Source organism: Glycine soja, chromosome 6 (assembly GCF_004193775.1).
Source record: "Glycine soja cultivar W05 chromosome 6, ASM419377v2, whole genome shotgun sequence".
Taxonomy (NCBI): Eukaryota; Viridiplantae; Streptophyta; class Magnoliopsida; order Fabales; family Fabaceae; genus Glycine; species Glycine soja.
Window position 1 is genome coordinate 36,551,201 of NC_041007.1, and position 8,193 is coordinate 36,559,393.

The window sequence follows — 8,193 nt, forward strand, 5'->3', positions numbered from 1 at the left end:
GATAAGAATTAAGATAGACTCTTAGAAAAGTTTTTGAAAAGCACAAATGATTGGCCAAGTGAGTTTCTATCTTAACAAAAATTTTCCAAGCATTTGACTCTCTAGTAATCGATTACCAGAAGCCCAAACATTTCTGAACAAGGTTTCTCAAAGGTGTAATCGATTACCATGGCATTGTAATCGATTACCAATGCTTCTAACGTTCAAAAATATTTTGAAAAACCTTGTAATCAATTACGCAAAATATGTAATCGATTACCAGTGGCTCTAAACGTTGGAAATTCAAATTTTAAATTAAGAGTCACAACTATTCAAGAAAAATAACTGTGTAATCGATTACACTAACATTGTAATTGATTACCAGTGGAGAGTTTTCAGAAAATCTGTCAACAGTCACATCTTTTCATTGGATTTTTAAATGGCCATCAAAGGCCTATAAATAGGTGACTTGGGCACGAATTTTCTTGAGAGTTTTCCCTATTCACAAAAGGCATAATCCTCTCAAACAAAAATCTCTTATCATCCAACATTCCTTGGTCAAACACTTGTGTTATTCAATAAGGAATTGAGTGCTTCATTCTAAACATCTATCTCTTTCAAGAAAGATCTTCTTCTTCTTCTCTTTCTAATCAAAGGGCTAAGAGACTGAGAGTCTCTTGTTGTAAAGTATCTGAACACAAAGGAAGGGTTGTCCTTATGTGTTTTAGAAAGTGTAAAGGATTTGTAAGATAGTGGAACTCCCAAGCGAGTTTCTTGGGGACTGGACGTAGGCAACGGACTTTGCCGAACCAGTATAGAAACTGTTTTTGCACTTTCTCTTCCCTTAAACTATTTTATTTATTGTTGCTTAACATTTACATTCAGATTGTTTAATTTTAATTATCATTTAGAAATTTATCTTTAAAGGAACTTGGAATTTGCATTAAAATCAAAGTAGAATTTTTAATTGGGAAAATAGTTTGTAACATCTTAATTCAATCCCCCCTTCTTAAGATATCTAAGGCCACTTGTCTAACAATACATACATGGAGGGGTAGATAAATGTCTTCTATCCATGTCTCAACTTGTCCTCAGTATTGAAAAGATAATCTTTTTTCTAAATCCCAATAGCTAATCCTGCAAAGATATCATGTTAAGGAAAGATATCCTGTTCTCTCCATACTTATTCCCATTGTAACATTGTACTTTAAAGCCAACAAAGCACCTTTAGGTCGGCAATGACTACAATTTACCTCAATAATGGATGAGACAAACTTATGATCTAAAGATATTTTGTGTTCCTCACAGTTGACATACTTAAGGCAAGAGACACCACGTGCACATCACTTTCTACCACGTGGCAATAAAAGTAGCAATGAAGGAAAAGTGGTAGAGGAGTAGGTTAGATAGAAAATTTCCATGCAATTCATAGGAAAATTTCTGCAAACTATATAAGTTGGTGAGACTCCAAAAATGGAAGAAAATTAGTCAACACCTAGCAAGACTAAGTAGTTAGAAAATAGATTAAGAGTTTGTGTTGGAGTTGGACATAGAAGCCATTCTCTGTGGCCTTGAAAGCTTTTTGGTTAAAGTTTGTTGATGGCCACTACAATTCTAGTCCCTGGTTTTGTTGGAGTGCATGTGTTGTCATCTGTGTATGTAAATTTTTCCTTTAAGATGTTGTTGATATCTTTATGATGATACTAGTTCATACGCTTGCTTGTGCATGATTGACCTTCCTGTATGTATTGATTAACAATTGATTGAAACTATACTTGAGTACATTAGAAGGATTAGATATTATTGTTATGCTTACACCATTTTTGGTTATCAATATCTGCAGGGTATTGCTTCATATACTGCTTGCCTACTTTCAATAAACTTAAGAGGTATCTAATTTTTAAGTATTTAAATTATTGAAGAAAAATATCAATTTTGTTCCTTTTTGGATTTTGTATGGGATCGATTTGCTTCCATCTTTGTAGTTTGAGTTGATGCTGCCAAGGTAGGAAAATAAAGGAGAATCAAATCAGATTTGCATAATCTGATTTGGATTTTAGCTATGCATATCTACTAGGATCCTTATTTGTAACTCTTGTAGAATCCTTTTAAGCTATAAAATTTAGCAAACTCCCTGGCTAATGTCCTATCTATTCAGGGTCTGCACTACTTCTAGCAACAACATTTTTTTTTGCTTCTCCAACTAACCAAATTACCCCAAAAAATGTACAATAGGCGGAAGTGGACTTTTGGTTAATAAAGGATCCAGCCCAATCTGCATGTGTGAATACTTTGATGCCTTGCTGCCCAGTTTTGTTAAAAAAACAATCCTTTACTTGTAGCACTTTTTAAATACCTTAAAATCCTATAAACTGCCTCAAGGTGTTCTTCATGTGATGAGTGCATGAATTGTCTCACTAAACTTACTTCCAAGTTTTTTGTTAGGATCTATAGGAGTTTTAGCTGGCCTACAACCCATCATCCTAGTGTCTTTCAAAAGATCTAGAATATACTTTGATTGTGACACAACAATTCCTTTCTTTGATCCTGCAACCTCCATCGCAAAAAATATGCATCATCTCCTATTCCCACACAGACTATTGGTGCCTCAAAATCTAATGATCAACGTATTCCTCATCGCACTTTTGTTGTGATGCATTCAAAGCTACCTAAGAGAAAAATAAGCTATAGGTGCAGGTTCATGTGTTAGACACTTAGCATATAGCTTTGTATGCCATATCACCCTATGAATGATTCTTGACTGCTATAAAAAGGAAGTAACAGATGGCAGCAAGTGATAAGTCAAGTTGTTTTCGTTGTTATGCTTTCTACCCATTTAACACAATATTCATTAGTTTTTCTGGCTTATCAATACTTTCCAAACTTCCTATCAATTCCACAGACCTTCTTGTAAAGAGAGGATCAGCATCAACATCCCCGTGATCTAAACTAGTTTAAAACCGGTTTTAAACCAGTGGAGTGGGGACTAAGGTTTTATGGAGGTTATCAGCTTCATATTTATATAGAAGAATTTGGATATAATTATAATCTATAATTATACAATTACAAACGAAAATTAGATTTAAAAGTCAAGATGGAGCTGCTACCAACTCTAATAAACAACAACTATGGGATAGTGATATAAACATAAAAGAACTATCTGCATTTTCTTATAGAAATTGAAATGTGATGTTACTCATAGTTTTTTATTTAATATTTGTGGTGTAATCAACTTCATGGACCCATTAGTATTCTTCCCATGCTCTGTGGGCATGGATATGAGGAACGGTTTAAAGATGGACCATCACTCCTATTGTCTCTAGAACTATAGGAATTTGAGTTGTTATTTAGAACACCAAAGTATACTGGAGTTGAGGTAGTATGAACAAACTTCAAGTTGGAACTGCTAGTATGAGTTTATGTGTCCCCAAACTCTGAATGCAGCATTTTCCCTTGCCCATTTGACCTATGTTCAGCAGCTGAGGTAATTCCCATTCCAAGGTCAAGGCTAATGGTATCACTTTCTTCTAACTTAGTTCTTGTCTGTCCACCTGCTGCAACTGCTGGTACTGCCATGTCATGGCTGCTATTCCTTGCAGCTGGTACATCATGATTGTGTTTACCCTCATATGTGGTTATCACTGCTTTTGGATCATGAGATGCCCTCTCCACATGTTTTCTGACAGGGCAACCAGCATTTGTGCATTTGTAATAGCTCCTGCATAAAAAGCATGGTAGGATATAAGTGTTAGTCGTCTTATACGACTAACTTTTGTATAGAAAACATTTTCCAAAACTTGTATAGTTCCCCAATTTATGGATAATTTTGTAGTAATTTTGTAAATAAATCTTGTTTTATGGTTAAAGCTATCTCTAGAATGTTTCCATTGGATTTAATGATGAAATCTGTGCAATTTCAGGTTAAAAAGAGGCTAAGTCATGAAGTGCTAAAAGTGACAGTTGAGCTCAGCTCAACAGTGGGCTAAGCGCTCAGCTTTAGCGTGCTTAGTGCAACATAAGAATCTAGCAGAGCATCAATATCAAGGTCGTGCGCTAAGCACGAGATCAGTGCGCTAAGCGCAGTAGTTGTCTTTAGTCAGGCTCAACGCATGATTGGTGCTAAGCTCAAATCCACTTACTCGCGCTAAGCATAAGGGTGGCGCTAAGCGGAACGTCGCGAATCCAAAGCCTATTTAAAGCCTGTCTTGTGCAGAATTAGGGTATGCAACTTTTACAACAGAATTTTAGCAACATTCCAGAGCACATCACAATGCCTATTTCAGGAAAAGAGCTCTAGAGGCAGCAAGAGGAGCATCTTTTGCAGAGAGACCTAGGTTTTGTAATTAGAGAGAGATTAGTGAGTTGCAAAGTGATTGTGAGATGCTGAGAAGAGGAGGAGGGATCCCCCTTCTTATGTAAGGAGTAATTATTCTCTACTTTTAATCTCATTATTGTTAGAGTTTTTCTGTAATGGCTGGCTAAACACCCTTGTTGGGGATTTCTAAAGAACAACTAATGTAATTACTTTAATATCTAATTGATTGTGTTTTATTATGTTCAATGCTTCTTTGAGTACTTAAATTTTGTATGCTCTTGGTCTGATCACCCATTTGTGTGCATAGTTAGGTGACTTTAGCATTGGGAAATGTATTGTTTCCTTTGAACTTGAATGAAGCAGGATTGAAACTTAGTCTTAAATAAGGGATTTGCGGATTAAGTTTTGGTTTTAAATATGTTGTTACAATAATGTTGTTTGGTCTATGTCTAGCCCAACAAGAGGGATTTAAGGACAAAGCTTTGGCTAAATGAGTCTAAACTTTCATAAGCTAATTAAGCTGAGTCTAGTCCAACAAGAGGGATCTGATGATGAAGCTTGGTTTAAGTTAGTCTAAACCTAGGAGGGCTGTCTACATTGAGCCTAGTCCAACAAGAGGGATCTGAGGACGAAGCTTGGATGGATTCAGCCTAACTAGGGATCAAGGTTTAGTAGTTTAGGCTACAGCGTAGAACACAAAGCATGATTGATTAGAGAAACATCATTATATACATCGGCTTGTTTGTTAGAAAGACCCAACATTTTTACCTACTGCTGTCAATCTTACTTACTTGCATTTTATTGTTTTTAGCCTTGACTTAGTTTAATTCTATTTTAACCCATCAATTATCAATGTTTCTTTCATAAATGCCTTATTTCTGAATTTAACCCTGTCTAATACTAGTTCCCTGAGTTTGATACTCAGATTCATCCGTTTTAATTTTAAATACTTGACGATCCAGTGTGCTTTCTAGCAAACTGTATTTCCCTTGAATATATTTGTATAAAGAAAAATTGGACCGAAAAAGTAACTACTGGGGAAATCCAACAATAAGATTAACAGAAAATATGTAGTTGAGTAGCATATTTTAGCACTGCAGCGAGTTAGTATCATAAGCATGGATGATTAACATGAAACAAGCCTCATTCATCAAGGTCTAAGCACACATTTGATTTTAATTCCATGCTTTCAAGCATTTCCAGAAGTAGCGACACACTAATATAATTGGAATCCACAGTAACCTTTTGAGTATGTAATAATGGCATCCACAGTGATGACTGTCACCATGAAATAGAAAGCATTAGTACATACATTTCCCAGGACAACTATAACAACAAAACTAAGTCAGGTGAATATAGCCCTATTTATAAATAATTGTTCACAAGTGCCAAATGACATTATAAAATGACATCAATAAGCAGGCTTAGTTGTAACATTGGGATCGACTACACTAGTCATTCATGAAAACCAGCAGAATGGTAATCCTACTTTCCTACCATCTTTATATCTGAGTATAAGATTTGCAATGATGCCTGAATATCTTCTTGCCCTTCCTCTTCGCCCCACCCTAAGTTTTCTTATAACTTCATATTGGCTTGCAAAATTAACATTCACTCTTTTCCTTTGGGAGCAACATCTATTCCACAATACTTTCCTATATATCATCAGCCTTCACCCATATGCCCATCTCAGTATCCCTTACGAAAACAAATCTATAAAGTTATTCCTTGTATTCCATGTTGGCTACAAAGTAGCAACAGGGGTTTCAAAGCCTCAGACTATACGAAAACCCATGATAATAAAAGAAACAGATTGCAAAGCAAAATGGTTGAGAAGTGAATATATAGGCTTCAATAAACTATTATATTGAGTTGATTCCTCACTTTAACTGTTGTCTAGACAGCAAGTACAACAGAAAAAACTTGACATTTGACAATATTAATAAAAAAGTTCATTTGACAAAGCACATACATTAAATTGGAATTTATAAGTTAATTTCTATTCCTAGTTTCATCAACGTGAGGACATACCTTGGGTTAGGATTGCCTCTCACAACCTTTTGGCCATACTTACGCCAGTAGTACCCATCATCCAATATGTCAACCTCACTCAAAGTGCAACCAAATCTAGCTACTTCAAGTGCAGCATAGATGTCTATAATCCAGGATAGTGATATCAGCATATATGTAATGCAGGATAGTTGTCTATAAAGGAGTATAAGCTTTGTTAAAGCAAAAGTAATAGCCATGGACAACTACCCTCTAATGAAAACCCTCAAAGTGGACTTAACCCTAGGTGTTTTCCCTAAAAAGGCCCCCAAAACAGCACCATACAGAAGCTATATATGCATGATTATCTATATCTTAATATGCACAAAGGCATATTAGTGTATCCTCACCCCAAAACCTTAAGGACTAAAAATCATGAGAAACACATTACCTTAAGCAAGTTGCTCAGAAAATTAAAGCACTAGACCAGTCAAATACAATGAAAAAAAATATAACTTAACTATGAGTAGCTTGCAGCAAGTCCATTGGTGTTACTTCATGATATACGTACATACCAATGAAATATTTAAATTGTAGGCACTATTTATCCAGTTCTTTGCATCGTCATCACGACATTCATTCCTAGACACTATATTGATCATCATCACATGTACGGAAGTTTGTAATCAATTTTGATGCTTAATTTTGTTATGATTGTTTTTGTATGTTGTTGTATGTCATTAATGTACTTTGCTTTAGATACAACTTTTGTTCATAATGAGTGAACCTTTGATTCCCGTTTGAGATTGAATGCAATGATTCTTGCGGATAGTTTTCATTAATCATTGTATTCAATCTTGAAATGTCCGTTTGGACAGTTTGGGGAAACTCGTATTTTTATGGTAGATTTATGCGTTAAGGTTAACAATATTTTGTTGAATTTGATGAAATTTCGGTACAATGCATTTCTGGTTGTTCTCTGAGTGCATACTTGATTATCGAAAAATTAATTTCACCGATTTTGTGTCGTGTACTTGACGTATGAAGCTACCATACAAAAAGGTCTTCCTGAATGGGATAGGGCCACACCTATAATAAAAAAGTGAGATTTTCATGCATCGAATCACTTTGTAAGTATCACGGAGTTATTATTTAGATGGATCAAAGTTGGATGAATGAAAGTTGCATGAGCCATGCATATAAAGAAGACGTCGAAGAGTTCTTGCAATTTGCCTCCGAAAGAAGTCGACTGGATCAGGACGGAAAATATTATTGTCCTTGCATCAATTGTTTGAATGGAAAATGACAAATACTGGATGACATACGGGAGCATCTATTGTGTGATGGGATTAAGAATAATTACACCGCGTGGATATGGCATGGTGAATTGACAGACATGTAGAGTGGGTCCCAATCTGAACCGTTTGATGTAGAAATGGGAGATTGCTTGGAGGATATGATTCGTGACCTTGGACAAGAGTCCTTTTAGCAAGCACATGCCCCTATGTATGATACATTGCAAAGTGATTCAAAGAAGCCTTTGTATCTAGGGCGCAGGAATTCCCTGACGCTGTTGTCGGCGGTTTTAAGTCTGGTTAATGTGAAGGCCAGATATGGGTGGAGTGACTAAAGCTTTAGTTCACTGCTTCAAGTAGTGCACGATATGTTTCCAGAGGAAAACATGTTTCCTAAAAGTTACTATCAGACGAAGAAGATACTGTGTTCGATGGGTATGAATTATCAGAAGATTCATGCTTGCTCGAATGATTGCATATTGTACAGACATGAATTTGAAGAAATGTCCAAATGCCCTAGGTGTGGGGTATCATGGTACAAAGTCAACGATGATGAGGAGTGTAGTATTGATGAAAACTCAATGAAGGGCCCCCCAGTGAAGGTGTTGTGGTATC

At 35.8% G+C, this 8,193-nt stretch overlaps 1 pseudogene; it reads right to left on the reverse strand.

Annotated features, from left to right (window-relative positions):
* Positions 1-3,203: 3,203 nt before the first annotated feature.
* On the reverse strand, positions 3,204-6,543 carry LOC114416177 (annotated as a pseudogene).
* Between the last annotated feature and the right edge of the window lie 1,650 nt (positions 6,544-8,193).